This window comes from Hibiscus syriacus, unplaced genomic scaffold, assembly GCF_006381635.1.
Source record: "Hibiscus syriacus cultivar Baekdansim isolate YM2019G1 unplaced genomic scaffold, ASM638163v2 tig00110472_pilon, whole genome shotgun sequence".
Taxonomy (NCBI): Eukaryota; Viridiplantae; Streptophyta; class Magnoliopsida; order Malvales; family Malvaceae; genus Hibiscus; species Hibiscus syriacus.
In genome coordinates, this window is record NW_024062752.1 from 2,822,131 (window position 1) to 2,839,695 (window position 17,565).

General features: G+C 37.6%; 1 pseudogene; it reads left to right on the forward strand.

The window, feature by feature from the left end:
- The first annotated feature begins 11,097 nt into the window (after positions 1-11,097).
- LOC120127899 lies at positions 11,098-17,177 on the forward strand (annotated as a pseudogene).
- The last annotated feature ends 388 nt before the right edge of the window (positions 17,178-17,565 follow it).

Genomic DNA, 17,565 nt, shown 5'->3' on the forward strand with positions numbered 1-17,565 from the left:
ATGCACTTCATATCAAATTATCATTATTAATATTATTAGAAGCAAAATTCTTTTTCTCCTTCTCCTTCCCCGTATAGGATTTGTTAAAAAAACTACACTTAAAACTTTATATTTATAATTCTATAGAACTAAAATTTATATATTAAATTATTATTATTAATGTAGACACTCATTTTCTTATTATTTTTTTCCTCCAAAAAAAATAGACATAAAAAGAAAATTAACTAGAGTTCATCTCCTAGGAGGACTCTTCTACCACCACATCCTTTAAACTAACAACAACCTTATCCCATGAAATCCAATATCCCACTACAACTCAACTTCCCCAAGAGTCCCATAAAATTTGAACTCTCACCATCATCTCTCATATATCCCTATTTAAACCCATCTTCACACCTTGTAAAAGGGAGGAAAATTCTTGGAGAAGAAAAACCTGCGAAAAGAGAAAAGGAAAAGCTCCATGAATCATGGGAAGTAGAATGCCAAAGCATCAAGCCGGCAAGTAAATCTTCAAATCTCGGGCGAACCAACATTCAACAGCAAATTTTTTTTAACTGGAAGAAGGTAACAGAACCGAAACTGTTTTCATTGTATCAGCACAATTTTGGAGTTTGCATGGTTGATGGTTGAATGCTTTCAAATTCGGTGAAAGTGCTTGTAACGAGCGTGGCTTAATTTCTTTCCTTGAGTAGGATGATCAAATTCTGTATTGGCTTTTTTTATGCATTGGAATAATTAAAATCTGCATTATCTTCATTAAACAAGACAAGAAAATCATAATTTATGGCTTTGCATTCCCTGGTTCATTTGTTTAAAACGTGATTTCCATCTCTTCTTGGCTAGCATGATTGATCTTATTTTCTTGATTTTAGTTTTTATGGTATTAATTGGTAATTAAAACATTAGCCGAAGTTTAATTAGTTTAATTTTACCAATAATCGTAATTTGATTTGGTTAATTAATTGGTAACAAACGTGACTTCTTCTTTGTATAATACGCAGGCTTTAACTTCCATAATTAGTTTAATTAATTTTAATTTTCTTTGAATTCATGATTTGGTGCTTTTTGTATTCCCTGAATTACTTGCATGAAGAAAACGTGACCATTGATTGCCATTAAGCTCCATGTTTTGATGGAGGTTTTAATTATGGTATTAATTTGGTTAATTCAGACGTTAATTGTTTTAATGGGGGTGGACTAACGTGATTAGTTTCCATGTTTGTTAATAAGTTATTAATAATTAGATCAGAATTTTTGGAACGTTTTGTTAATTGATTAATTGCTTTGTCAGTTTGGATAATTAGTTTTAAACTCACATTATTTATTAATTGGTTTTAATTGACTTTAATTTTGACACCTAGACACTCACATTAATTATTCTTATTCGTAGTTGGACTATAGGGAAATAATTTGATGATTCAATAATTATCTCTCTTTTGGCCTTAATTAAGAATTTGAATAATAATTTTGATGCATGATGTTGAAATTGAGTATGTTTGAATCAAATATTTTTGACTTTTTTTCAGTAGTAATTCCAACCAATCAGAGGTAAGTAATTCGAATCGAATATTTTAAATTTAAATTTAAATTTTTAATTTTCGCAATCAAAGACAATCGACAAATTAATTGGTACCGAAAGGGCGGTTCAAGGGTGCTAATCCTTCCTTGACCGTAACCGACTCCCGAACTCGACACGTTTCTGGTACAACGCATATCAGGTAAGATGGTGTCCGATCTACCTAAATATCATTTTAAAATGATCGGTGGCGACTCTAACCCAATTATTTCAAGTCGAAGCCCAATTCCGGGTCCAACCGAAATACGGTTGCGACAGCTTGGCGACTCTGCTGGGGACAGGTAAGTGAGTCAGGCCAAAATTAATTTTCGGTTATCTTTTTATGCGAAAATTTTAATTTTAATTTTAAATTTATTTATTCGATTCCAATTATTTATCTTTGATCATTTTTCAAATAAATAGTTGTACTGACATTTTGTTCAGTGATTTCAGATTTTTGAAAAGTTTCTATTTCTGGCTCTATACCCGAGCCCCGAACCCTATTTAAGTGGGGGTGAAAGCGACGCCTTCGTGTGAATTTATTCTCCGTATGGGCCTAGCAAGTAACCTTCGGGATTCATATACCTTATGCCTTCGTGTGAATTTATTCTCCGTATGGGCATAAGGGAATGTATCCTCCCGAGTTTAATTTAGTCCACACAAGCCTGTGATGGGTTTAGGACTAAGGGTCTGGTAAGCCCAAGGGGGCACCAACAAGGAGAACTCGAGTACCTTTTTAGAACCTAAACCGGGAGATTATGGAGAACTAGAGCCCACCCCGAAACCTCATTCCAAACCCTAGGCTGCTTTGATTTTATTTCCTGCTTTACTTTCTATTCAAAGCATGTGAACTAGACAAATATGCGGTTAGGATTTGTTTGAAATTAGCATACGGGATAGAAATCATGTCCGAGTAGGAATATTAAGCATGTTCGGGTAGATATCATGTGGGGTAGGACTTTTATTTTTCATGATTATTTTTACCTCACTAACTTTTTTTTCTCTTTCACTTTATTTTCATCCCTTGCATCATTTAAAAGAGGTGTTGATCCACCAAAAACGTGTTTGCTAAACATGAATAATCTGCATTAATGGACAAAGGGGTTGTAATACAAGAGATGAAAATGCAGAGGACAGTCTACAAGGAGACTATGTGTCAAATTTAATCCAGAAGACGTGGTGCCCGCGATTGAAGAGTATATCACTATACTGCATTATAAATGACTCAATGAACCGGGTCTACATCAAGCACAATGAAAGTCTATCTTTGAAGAACTGACTGGCAGAAGTTGCAGGGGCAAGATGAAGACCACTGATCTTAGGAGTCACTTCAAAGACGACAATGGCAAAATGATAACTGAAATGGGAGACCATTACTGACGAATTCAAGAAACAGACAAATGGACTTAACATAGTTCCTATCAATTAAGGGCTCCAATGACGTATTCGTTGGGAACATGCTCAACGAAAGATAAATGCCGGAGGTGCAGTCCTTTAAGACTTTTTTTAGGGCAAACAACTCGTCATTTGCACTGTTCATCCAGAGAAGCCAGAGCGGTTCGACAGGTTATTCAACTGATGACGGATGAAGGCAGAAGACTAGTCAACATGTTAGAAGCTGTCAGAATATTTTTTGTCTCTTAAAAGATAAAACACTTTTGTCCCCAATAAGGATTATTTCTAGTAACAGACACATTTTTTGGATCAATGCCTCGAACATTGCATGAATTATGCATCTAGACATATGTTGCATTTTGTCATTTTTCTTTGCATTCACATTAACTAACATATACATGTCTCATAAAAAGGAGCAAATACTGGATACACCGCCTCAAGCGTTGGACACACCCCATCCGCATAACACTCGTTTGAAGAAGAAGATGATGGAAGCCAGAATTACACAAATCGAGGAGAACATGTTGAAGCTCCAGAGAGAGTTAGAAGAAAAGATAAATCAGAATAGCCAGAGTACCCTAGATGCAATCACGAAAGGCCAAGAATCCTTGATCGATCAGATCGTTGCCAAGTTAGTTGGCTTACGTCATACAAGTGTGCCTGGGGCAGGCTCATCGGAAGGGGTAACCATGCCACTTACCCCACAAGTGGTTGTCTCGCCCAGAATCTTACCAGGACTTCAAGATAATTCGGATAGTTATCGCATTCCGAAATTTGAAGAAGAGGTCAAAACAACGAGGGTAGAAATTACCATTAACCCAGGAGGTAGAACGGGTGGAAAGCCTCCCCTGAAGAAGAAAGAAAGAGAGATCATCAATATTTCAAAGTCGTTTCCAGTCGTACCCTTTTGTAGGCAAAAACAAAGGAAGGAAAAAGAGCATTTTGATCACATTCCCATGACATACAAGGGGCTCTACCAACAACTGTTTGACGCACATGTGGTGTCACCATATCCCGAGACACCTCTAAAGCCCCCATACCCCAGGTGGTATGACAAAAATGCGCACTGTGAATATCATGGCAGTGTTCCGGGGCATGCTATCGAAAATTGCCTCCCCTTTAAGAGGGTTATCCAAAGGATGCGCAACAGGGGTTGGATTCATTTTAATAATTTAGAATCACCCCACGTTGCACAAAACCCCCAACCAAATCATGAAGAGAATAAGGAAAGTGCCGTCACCGAGGAAAAGGGTAAAAAGGCCAAAACCAGAGTTTTCGAATTGAAGGCACCTCTTGCTTGGGTATGGAGGCAAATGATAAATGCGGGGTTTCTTGCACCACATCTTAGCACATCAGATTCCAAAAGTGACAATTATTGTTGTTATCACAATGAAGATGGACATGATGTACAAGAATGTGCCGAATTTAAAGCCTTGATCCAACTAATGATGGACAGGAAAGAGCTGGAATTTTACGATGAAAGCAATGACACTCCTAAAGCAGAAAGAGTCATGGCAAGTGGGGCATCCTGATGAGGCCTTATTCACTTTTGAGACATCTTGTTTGAATTTGTTTTTGATTTTTTTTTTCATGTTTGGGACTTGTTTTTGAACTTTCTTTGGATATTTGAATAAATTTATGCTACTTTAAAGATTGTAAGCAATGAATCACATTTGCAAACTCGTAATTCTTTGAATATTATCTGAATTAAGAAACTCTGTAAATGGTTCAAAGTTACAGATCTTTGACAAAGTAACATGATTTAAAACAAGGACTTTGACCTTATCCAGAATATACCCTCATACCCCATACCCCGCTCTTGGAATTAACCAATATACCCTTTTCCTTTCATAAGATGCAGACAGCACGGGGCATCATTTGCATATGACAATTACTATGTTTTTTATTTAAGACGTTCAATGACGATGATGATCTTTACAAATGAAAGAGTTGAGTAGGTGAATCCAGTTTAGGTCAGTTGCTTGAAAATTGAACTCTAAAGATGAGATTCCTTGACTTTCAAAAACACCTAGACTATGACAGGTTATTCTTGACAATCTTAAGAAATTAAATCCGTAAAAACTGAGCTATTCCGCTAAGGCAATTGGTTATAGAGGAAACTTGAAAGCCCTGGCCTTATGAGTAGATTACGTTCAAACCATGACATTGCTCGGACACTTGGTAATTCGGTGTTTGCTCCACTGCTCTTGTCAGGCGGAAGACTCTGTGATGAAATGAACCCTTCAGCTAACTTGATAAGAGTGATTATAATATTAAGTTGTCCCTCTAAAGCAATTGGTTAAATGCCCCGGCTTTATGGATTCAGCTAGCCAGATAATGACAAGTTAAATCAAATTTATCTAAGTAAGAAATTTTCGGTAAAATGGACTAAGGGAGTTAAGGAACACCTGTTATAGTCAACTACACACGAGCACTCAAGAATTTCATTTTTAGACCGATGTTTCTACACTACCTTTGTTAGATGAGCCTACAAAACTTGAACAAATGGAAGATTTCAGAGGACCGAAATAAGATATCTAGTAATTGGTCATTCTAGTTGCGTCATTTTGTCCGCATCCAATTAAAATGCCAAGCCAAAGGAAAACATGTTGCAATAACCAAAAAATGACCTCTTCATTAATGACATTTTAGGTCAACCTAAAGCCGACTCATCTCTTTGAACATTTGTCAAAGAGTTGTAACTCTGAAATCATAAAAGAGCTATTGCTTCTTTTGATATACTTTGAACTCATATTTACAATTTGATTCAATTACGAACAATATTTTACAGAATTTTCATCCTTTTCCCTCCTAGAACAAGAAAAAAGGAGAAAAACATTTTCAAACATGACAGTCTCAGATTTGAAAGGTCTGTAAAACCAAAAGCTCGAAAAGAGGATGAGGGCATGATCGATTCCATGGACCAGATTGGCAGACAAAACATGAGACTTCAGTCCAAGAAATAAAGCATAATTCATCCATATTGCATGCATCTTAGACATACTTAGGTGCATCACATTCATCATTTTAGCATACATAATTTTGCAGCTTTCAGAGTCAAGCTTCGACTTCAGGATGAAGGTTACTCGACTTGCAAGCACCTTTAAAGAACGGTGGTGTAACTCAGCAGCAAGAAGCTACACCTCAACCGACTTTACATAACTACAGATCTCAGAACCAATTTCAGATAGGTTCGAGAACCAATTCAGATCAAATCTAGTTCGGCTCAAACTCACCATGAGCAACATGTTTTCAGTTAACACTTTCAAGCCAGATTTCAATTCCATGACGGAAGATATCCGGCTGTCAGAATTTATCAGTAGGTTTTCCCAGACCAGCTTAGGGGAACCACCTGAAGAATCATGACCGTTTTCGACCCGTAAAGGGAAGCCATTTTTAAACAAACTATTTGCAGCTTAGCTCAAGGCCATAAGGGCTACCTGCCACCAAGACCTTCGAGTTCGACTACGTTCAGCTCCAAGGCACACCATTTGCAGTATAGCTTAAGTCGAGAAGAGCTATCTGCCAAAGACCCTTAAGTTCGATTACACTCAGCTTCAAGGGCATAACATTTACAGCATAACTCAAGGCTAGAAGGGTTATCTGTCACCAAAGACCTTCGAGTTCGACTACGCTCAGCTCCAAGGCATATCATTTGCAGCACAACTTAAGTCTAGAAGGGTTGTCTGCCAACACAAGACCTTTGAGTTCGACTATGCTCAGCTCAACGGCACATCATTTGCAGCATAACTTAAGTCGAGAAGGGTTATCTGCCAACACAAGACCTTTGAGTTCGACTACGCTCAGCTCAACGGCACATCATTTGCAGTATAGCTTAAGTCGAGAAGGGCTATCTGCCAAAGACCCCCGAGTTCGATTACACTCAGCTTCGAGGGCACATCATTTACAGCATAACTCAAGGTTAGAAGGGTTATCTGTGACCAAAAGATCTTCGAGTTCGACTACGCTCAGCTCCAAGGCATATCATTTGCAGCACAACTTGAATCTAGAAGGGTTGTCTGCCAACCAAAAACCTTTGAGTTCGACTACGCTCAGCTCAACGGCACATCATTTGCAGTATAGCTTAAGTCGAGAAGGGCTATCTGCCAAAGACCCCCGAGTTCGATTACACTCAGCTTCGAGGGCACATCATTTACAGCATAACTCAAGGCTAGAAGGGTTATCTGTGACCAAAAGATCTTCGAGTTCGACTACGCTCAGCTCCAAGGAATATCATTTGCAATACAACTTGAATCTAGAAGGGTTGTCTGCCAACCAAAAACCTTTGAGTTCGACTACACTCAGCTCAACGTCACATCATTTGCAGTATAGCTTAAGTCGAGAAGGGCTATCTGCCAAAGACCCCCGAGTTCGATTACACTCAGCTTCAAGGGCATATTCATTTACAGCATAACTCAAGGCTAGAAGGGTTATCTGTGACCAAAAGATCTTCGAGTTCGACTACGCTCAGCTCCAAGGCATATCATTTGCAGCACAACTTGAATCTAGAAGGGTTGTCTGCCAACCAAAGACCTTTGAGTTCGACTATGCTCAGCTCAACGGCACATCATTTGCAGCATAGCTTAAGTCGATAAGGGCTATCTGCCAAAGACCCCCGAGTTCGATCACACTCAGCTTCGAGGGCACATGATTTGCAGTATAAATTAAGTCAAGAAGGGTTATCTGCTAACAAAAGACCTTTGAGTTCGACTACGCTCAGCTCCAAGGCACATCATTTGCAGCATAGCTTAAGTCGAGAAGGGCTATCTGCCAAAGACCCCCGAGTTCGATCACACTCAGCTTCGAGGGCACATGATTTGCAGTATAACTTAAGTCAAGAAGGGTTATCTGCTAACAAAAGACCTTTGAGTTCGACTACGCTCAGCTTCAAGACACATCATTTGCAGCATAGCTTAAGTCGAGAAGGGCTATCTGCCAAAGACCCCCGAGTTTGATTACACTCAGCTTCGAGGGCACATTATTTGCAGCATACCTGAAGTCGAGAAGGGTTGTCTGCCAACCAAAGACCTTCGAGTTCGACTACGCTCAGCTCCAAGGCATATCATTTGTAGCACAACTTAAGTCGAGAAGGGCTATCTGCCAAAGACCCCCGAGTTCGATTACACTCAACTTCGAGGTCATATCATTTACAACATAGCTCAAGGCAAGAAGGGCTATTTGTCAATAAAATTGTCGAGTTCGGTTCCATTCAGCTCGATGACACCCCAACCACACTATTTTTCGGCTACAATCAAGGTTTTCAAGTCGAGAAGAAGACCTGGGTTAACCGTGCCTTAGTGACAATAAATCATTTTTCCGGCAGCATAGCTTAAGTCGTGAAAAGCTATCTGTCAATGAAGACCTTTCGGGCTCGATTTCAGTCAGCTCAAGGGCCTATCAACCATATGGTGGAGTCAAAGAATGATTTTTCAGTCGAATTCTCAAACCAATGTATTTCAATCAAGAAGAAGACCAAAGCGGATTACAGTTTGGCAATAAGAAGTCACATTCTGATTCAAATTCTGAACTGCGGCTTCAATTCCGTTTCAATATGGACTCAACTTCGCAACGAAAGAGTCATTCACAACTCAATTCGACAGAGAGTTATTGAAACATCAGAGTCAACTCCACCGAACGAAAATTCGTGTCATTTTATCTTTGTCCTATTTTTTTGTTCCACGAAAAAGGACAAAGAGGGGCAGCTGTAGACACTCATTTTCTTATTATTTTTTTCCTCCAAAAAAAATAGACATAAAAAGAAAATTAACTAGAGTTCATCTCCTAGGAGGACTCTTCTACCACCACATCCTTTAAACTAACAACAACCTTATCCCATGAAATCCAATATCCCACTACAACTCAACTTCCCCAAGAGTCCCATAAAATTTGAACTCTCACCATCATCTCTCATATATCCCTATTTAAACCCATCTTCACACCTTGTAAAAGGGAGGAAAATTCTTGGAGAAGAAAAACCTGCGAAAAGAGAAAAGGAAAAGCTCCATGAATCATGGGAAGTAGAATGCCAAAGCATCAAGCCGGCAAGTAAATCTTCAAATCTCGGGCGAACCAACATTCAACAGCAAATTTTTTTTAACTGGAAGAAGGTAACAGAACCGAAACTGTTTTCATTGTATCAGCACAATTTTGGAGTTTGCATGGTTGATGGTTGAATGCTTTCAAATTCGGTGAAAGTGCTTGTAACGAGCGTGGCTTAATTTCTTTCCTTGAGTAGGATGATCAAATTCTGTATTGGCTTTTTTTATGCATTGGAATAATTAAAATCTGCATTATCTTCATTAAACAAGACAAGAAAATCATAATTTATGGCTTTGCATTCCCTGGTTCATTTGTTTAAAACGTGATTTCCATCTCTTCTTGGCTAGCATGATTGATCTTATTTTCTTGATTTAGTTTTTATGGTATTAATTGGTAATTAAAACATTAGCCGAAGTTTAATTAGTTTAATTTTACCAATAATCGTAATTTGATTTGGTTAATTAATTGGTAACAAACGTGACTTCTTCTTTGTATAATACGCAGGCTTTAACTTCCATAATTAGTTTAATTAATTTTAATTTTCTTTGAATTCATGATTTGGTGCTTTTTGTATTCCCTGAATTACTTGCATGAAGAAAACGTGACCATTGATTGCCATTAAGCTCCATGTTTTGATGGAGGTTTTAATTATGGTATTAATTTGGTTAATTCAGACGTTAATTGTTTTAATGGGGGTGGACTAACGTGATTAGTTTCCATGTTTGTTAATAAGTTATTAATAATTAGATCAGAATTTTTGGAACGTTTTGTTAATTGATTAATTGCTTTGTCAGTTTGGATAATTAGTTTTAAACTCACATTATTTATTAATTGGTTTTAATTGACTTTAATTTGACACCTAGACACTCACATTAATTATTCTTATTCGTAGTTGGACTATAGGGAAATAATTTGATGATTCAATAATATCTCTCTTTTGGCCTTAATTAAGAATTTGAATAATAATTTTGATGCATGATGTTGAAATTGAGTATGTTTGAATCAAATATTTTTGACTTTTTTTCAGTAGTAATTCCAACCAATCAGAGGTAAGTAATTCGAATCGAATATTTTAAATTTAAATTTAAATTTTTAATTTTCGCAATCAAAGACAATCGACAAATTAATTGGTACCGAAAGGGCGGTTCAAGGGTGCTAATCCTTCCTTGACCGTAACCGACTCCCGAACTCGACACGTTTCTGGTACAACGCATATCAGGTAAGATGGTGTCCGATCTACCTAAATATCATTTTAAAATGATCGGTGGCGACTCTAACCCAATTATTTCAAGTCGAAGCCCAATTCCGAGTCCAACCGAAAGACGGTTGCGACAATTAATAATTAAAAAAAAGTCTAAAGAATTTTAAAAATTCGACGATAGTTTCGAGTGATGTATTATTTAGACCCTTTTTGGTAATCGATGATTCTTAATGTTGGGAACAAAATGAATTTGTGGTGTAGTGGGTATAATCAAGAGATAGAATTGGTTGAAATAACATGTTGGTCATTCAAGGGGCATATGGCATATTTGTTGATACACATCAACTTGGATCATTATTACTACATTCCATTTCACCCATGTTATAAATAAATAATATATTTTGACGTGAAAAAAATACACATTTATAAAAATTAATTGACAAATGATTACGGGGGAGTGATAAAATATTTATATATAAATTTATTAATTTAAATTGTATTGTTTTTATTATTTTGTTTTAAAATCTATAATTGTAGTTTGAGTCTCTCTATTATTCTAAAATCTTTCATTTTAGTTTCACATATTTTTATAGTAGTATTATTAGTTTCAATTTGAGAGTATGAGTGCAGTTTTTTCCTTTTAAAATCAATTTTAAATATTATGTCACTGTAATTTTGTGATCGGATAAAACTAAAAAAAAACATACACAATCCGTTTAGACTTACTGACAATAATATAAAAAAAATAAGAGGAACGGATTATGTTAAACTAAGTAAAATGATTAAATTAACATATATTTATTCCCTCCTAAAAGTTCTCCATCCATCATGCATTTTATCTTCCTCTCTTGAGTCTATATATAAAGAGAAATCATATATGAGAAACCTTAACCTTAAGCTCTAAACTCATCCGCCATGGACGAAGAAACTTATTTTCCCGACACCGATCATCTCGACTTCAGCTTCACTTCCACCATTACTAACAAAACCTCTCTTTCATCTAGCGCTCGTTCCAGTTTCAGCTGCAATGAGTCTCCTACTAATACTCCAACCCTTCACCGCAACAAATGGGATCCTCGTTTTGCTGAAATTAAAGCAGCAGCCGCCCTTTCCGCCGACGGAAACCTCCAACTCAGCCACCTCAAGCTTATCAGCCATTTGGGTACGGGAAATCACGGCAGGGTCTTCCTCTGTCAGCTTAAAGACCATGGCGGGGGCGCTTTCGCTCTGAAAGTAATCGGCAGAGATTCATTGAACGGAAAGAAACTTTCCCATGTTGAAAGGAGGGGAAAATCTTATCCATGTTGAACCATCCGTTTCTTCCGACGCTTTACGCACGTATTGAAGCTTCTCACTACACTTGTTTCCTTATTGATTTTTGCCCCAACGGAGACCTTCATTCTCTTCTACGTAAACAGCCCGGCAACCGGTTTTCTTTGAAGGTTGTACTATTTTTCGCGGCGGAGGTTTTGGTTGCTTTGGAGTATTTGCATGCCTTGGGGATCGTTTACAGGGATCTTAAACCCGAAAACGTATTGTTACTAGATGATGGGCATATAATGTTGTCGGATTTCGATTTGTCTTTCGTTGCTGACGTGTTCCCCACTGTTAATTTCCTCCGCCGCGGGGAACGGAATCGTTCCGTAGGTAGCGGTTGTTTTGGCTTCGCTGTTGGAACGGCTGACGACGAAGAAGTTGTTCCCGAATTTGTAGTGTTAAAGTATAATAGGAAAATGGAAAAAATTACTTCTCGTATGTTCAATAATAATAACTTCCAATCTGTTCCTCTATTTATACAACCTTTCAAACTAACCTCCTACTTACTCAAAACTGCTTCTAACTAATTTATAACAGAAAAACTGAATACAAACTCAACACTCCCCCTCAAGTTGGATGTTGAAAAACATTTTTAACTCCTAACTTGGATAACAAATAACTGTGCTGCTGACTTCCCAAAGTCTTGGTCATGATGTCTGCAAGCTGTTTGTGTGTTGAAACATGTTCTATTTGAATCATCCCCTCCTGTATTTTTTCACGCACGAAATGGCAGTCAATTTCAATGTGTTTTGTCCTTTCGTGATACACAGGATTAACAACTATTTGAAGTGCAGCTCTATTGTCACAGTAAAGTTTTGCAGGTTTCCAGCCCTTCATGCTAAGTTCTACAAGTAAGCCTTGCAACCATACCAGCTCTGATGTGACAACTGCCATGGCTCAATACTCAGCTTCTGCTGAAGATCTAGCTACAACATTCTGTTTCTTTGATTTCCATGAAACCAGTGAATCACCAATCTTAATGCAAAAACTAGTCACATATTTTCTTGTCATTGGACATGATCCCCAATCTGAGTCACAATAAGCTGAAACTTGACAACCTGAAGAAGACTTCAGCAGGATTCCCTTTCTTGGTTCTTCCTTCACATACTTAACTACCCTTAAGGCTGCCTCCATATGAGATCTCTTAGGTTGCTGCATGAACTGCCTGAGTAGATTAACTGCATATGTAATATCAGGTCTTGTATATGTCAAGTAAATCAGCCTCCCAATAAGTCTTTGATAAATTGATTTTTCAACCAGATTGTGTTCATCTTCATTATTCTGCTGCGCGATCTTGTCATAATCTAAAGTAGTCAACTTCAGATTCTGCTCTAGTGGAGTAACAACTAACTTTGCTTCCTCCAAACCAATATCTTTGATTAGCTGGAGTGCATACTTCCTTTGATTCAAAAGTATGCCTCCCTTTGACCTCAATACCTCTATTCCCAAGAAATACTTCAGCTCCCCCAAATCCTTCATTTTAAAATGGCTATTCAACATTTGCTTTAATTCAGCAATCAATTCACTACTATCACCTATGATTACCAAATCATCAACATAAACTAAAATCAAGGCCATTTTACCTTGTTGCCTCTTGATAAACAGTGAGTAATCGTATTTGCTCTGAACATAGCCAGTTGAAACCAATGCCTCTGTCAATTTTAGATTCCATTGCTTAGAAGCTTGCTTAAGGCCATACAATGATTTTTGCAGTCTACACACAATCCTCTCCCCCTGACTGCAAAAACCCTCAGGTAGTTGCATATAAACTTCTTCATAAAGATCACCTTGCAAAAAGGCATTGAAGACATCCATTTGCAATAATGGCCAATAGAAGATGGAGGCAAGTGCTAAAATGGTTCGAATAGTAACTATTTTAACCACAGGAGAAAATGTATCAACAAAATCAATTCCCTCCTTTCGGTTGTAACCTTTAGCAACCAAGCGAGCTTTATATCTCTCAACCTCACCTGATGCTTTGTACTTAACTCTATAAACCCACTTACATCCAATAGGAACTTTTCCTGGTAGAAATGGAACAAGAGACCAAGTTCTATTAGACTCCAATGCATGTATTTCCTCTTTCATTGCTTGAACCCAAAGTGGATTTTGTACAGCCTCAAAATAAGATTAAGGCTCAGAAATTTGAGAAATAGAAGACAAAAACACTTGAGTATAATAGGCAAGTGAGAATAAGAAGACTGACAAGAGCAAACAAAATTATTCAACCAAGTAGGAGGCTTAGATACTCGAGAGGATTTCCTAGAAGGAACAGATGCACTTATTGAAGCAGAAGACTGAACTGGAATTTGAGAATGATGTTCATCAGTAACAATACTCAATTCAGTAGTATTATTAGGAAGGGAGCTAGAATGTTGAGGACGTGGAGAATTTAGAACCAAGAAATCATCATCAGAAACAAATGTAGTGGATGGGAAAAAAATTGGATCAGAATCATAAAATGAAGAAGATTGGTGAAAGGGAAACTGATTTTCATGAAACTTAACATCCCTACTAATGAAGAATTTTTTAGAATCAAGATTGAACAACAAATAACATTTTTGGGTTGGAGAATATCCCAAAAAAACAGAAGCAAAGGCTCTAACATCTAACTTATCATGGGGAGTAATATTTGTTGTAAAACAGAGACACCCAAACACTCAAAAATGATCATAAGAAGGAGGTTTATGGTATAGTAATTCAAAAGGAGTTTTCCAAGATAAAACCGAAGAAGGCAACCTATTGATAATATAACAAGCAGCTAACACACATTCTCCCCAAAATGTAAAAGAAACTCGAGACTGAAAATGAAGAGCCCGAGCAACCTCTGAAAGATGCCTATGTTTATGTTCTGCAACTCCATTCTGTTGAGGAGTCCGAACACAAGAACTTTGATGAATAATTCCCAAGGATGCAAACAAGGGAGAACACTCAGAGTTAAAGAATTCACGACCATTATCACTACAAACAATTTTAATTGAGACAGAAAATTGATTATGAACCATTAGGATAAATGTTCTAAGACAGGAAACAACATCATTCTTAAGCTTCAATAAGTACACCCAAGACATTCTAGTGTAGTCATCTACAATAGTTAAGAAAAACCATTTACCAGCATTAGTAGAAATTCGATAAGGCCCCCACAAATCAATATGAATCAATGCAAAAGGAGTAGTGGTCCTAGAATTGCTGACTGGAAATGGAAGCCTAGATTGTCTAGCTAAAGGACAGACAGAACAAGTTTGAACAGATTCATGATGCAAATTCATATTATGAAATAGGTAATTTTTTTAACTGAGAAACTGGAACATGTCCTAAACGAGCATGCCAAAGATTTGTTTTATTTGCATCGACAGACTTACAAGTATTGAGAAAAGTTTCAGAACGAACAAAAGAATTACATGCAACAACCGAATGATTTAAGGCAGAAACAGAAGAAACAGAATCTGCAGGAAACCTGAGCATGTAAAGACCTCTATATTCTTTACCAATCACCCTCATCATGTCATTGCAAAGATCATGCAATATACAAAGATCAGGATAGAAAAAAACAACACAATTTAACTCATGGGCTAGTTTTGAAACAGAAATAAGGTTGTGAGTAAACTGAGGTACACGAAGAACATTAGACAATTGAAGACCATTTGGAAACCTAACAGAACCTATATGTGAGACAACAAGGGATTTACCATTAGGCAGCTGAACATATTTAGGAGTGGATGTACAGGGCAAGGGATTAAGCATGCATTTAAAATCTGATAAAATATGGTCAGTTGCTCCAGAATCCATTCAATTGAATTATAAGTAAGAGAACAGAATGTACCTACCAGATTTACAGAGGAATCTGGACTGGAACTCTGAGCTGAAGATTGATTTAGAAGCCCCAGAAGCTGCTGATACTGTTCATTTGTAAAAACTGGTGGAGCTGGATTAAGCACCTCATGAGTAGAGGGAGTCACCATGGCAGCTTGAGAAACCTTCTTCTTTTTGAACTTAAAATCAGGAGGAAAGCCAATAAGGCGATAATAATTCTCCTTTTTATGACCCTTCACTTTACAGTGATCACATACTCCAGTAAATCGTCGACGATTACCGGAAGCATTGGAATACAACGCTGTAGAATCCATGAGAGGAACAACGCCAGATAGATGAAGGCAATGGGATTCTTCCTGGCTTATCATGGAATATGCGATGTTGACTGAAGGCAAAGGATGCATTAATAGCAATTGACTGCGAATGGCATGATTCGTTCAACCCCATAAGAAACTAAAACAACCTCTGTTGAGAAACATGGCTTGAATTTAACCGAGCATTTTCGCAGGTACAATTCGAATAAGGAACCAGTGCATCGTACTCGTCCCACAGAAGCTTCAAACGCGAGAAATATGCAGAAATAGAGAGCTAACCTTGGACCATCGTCGTAATCTCCCGATGAAGAATGAAAATGTGAGAACTGTCGACCTAATCAAAACGCTCCTTGAGATCGGCCCAAACGAACGCAGCGCTGGAAGCAAAAACAATTCCAGTAGACAAATCTTTGCTCATGGAATTGATGATCCAAGACAGCACCAAGGCGTTGCACCTATCCCACTGAGCTTGAAGAGGAGACTGTAAATCGTCACGACATCACCCTCCATCGACGAATCCCAACTTGTTCTTGGCGAGGAGTGCTATTCGCATTGAACGATTCCAGACGGTGTAGTTGTCTGGTCCAGACAGCTGATGCGAGATTAAAACCGTGCCCAGAGTATCTGAGGGATGGAGATACAACGGGTGGTTGAAATCGACGAGCACATAGTCGGTCATCGGAGCCATTGCGGATGGCATCGCGATAGATGCGGCGGTGATGAAAGGGCTTCAGGAATGATGAAAGAAAGAAAGAAAAACGAGAGAAGGCCGAGAAAGGAGAAAAGCCCAGGGAATTGGACTAGTCTGATACCATGTTAAAGTATAATAGGAAAATGGAAAAAATTACTTCTCGTATATTCAATAATAATAACTTCCAATCTGTTCCTCTATTTATACAACTTTTCAAACTAACATCCTAACTAACTCAAAACTGCTTCTAACTAATTTATAACAGAAAAATTGAATACAAACTCAACATGTAGCTGAGTCGGTGACAGCATTTTCTCGTTCATGCATTGGGACCCACGAGTATTTGGCACCGGAGGTTGTCTCCGGTGACGGCCACGGTAACAGCGTTGACTGGTTGGCTTAAGGAGTGTTCATTCACGAGTTATTGTATGGAACGACACCGTTTAATGGTTTTAATAACGATATTACGCTTCAGAATATAGTTTCGAGTAGTAAACAAACGAAATCTCTCCACGTGGCAGAAGCGGGAAATTCGGAGGCAAAGGATTTGATTGAGAAACTGCTGGTAAAGGAACCCAGAAAGAGGCTAGGATGCACCACTGGTGCGCAGGATATTAAACGGCACCCGTTTTTTGACGGAATGAAGTGGCCGTTGATTAGGCAGTACAAGCCGCCTGAGATGGTGGGTGGGGTGGTGGCCAAAAGGGTGCACGTTGGTCGTGTGAAGGGGCAGAGATGGTTTTGGAAAGGACTCGATACTCTGATGATGAGAAGTTAAATTAAAAACATAGTAATTCTAATGAGTATGATTATGTTTATAATCATAATAATAGACCTAAGAATGATGCTTAGGGTTTTGCTTTAGAACTCAAGAGTTTGATTAATTAGTCAAATAATTAGATGTTGTATATTTCAAAGTTCGATTATCGGTTAAATAACTGAAGTAGCCAAAAATATTAAATATATATATTATATGTATATTTTAAATCCAATCCCATTAAACTTTCGAGACCCAATCAAATTTTAACCTAAATAAAAGAAATACATATATTAAACTCAAATTAGTCTAACCAAATAAATCTTATTACAAATTTTGATTAATTTAAAAATAGACTGAATTAGCCATACTTTTTTCAATTTGGTTATTAATTTAAAAAATGATTCAATTAATGATTAAAGAAAAACAAATTAAGTAGATTTTGAATAATTTGATTTGACGACAGACAACTTAACCAATTAA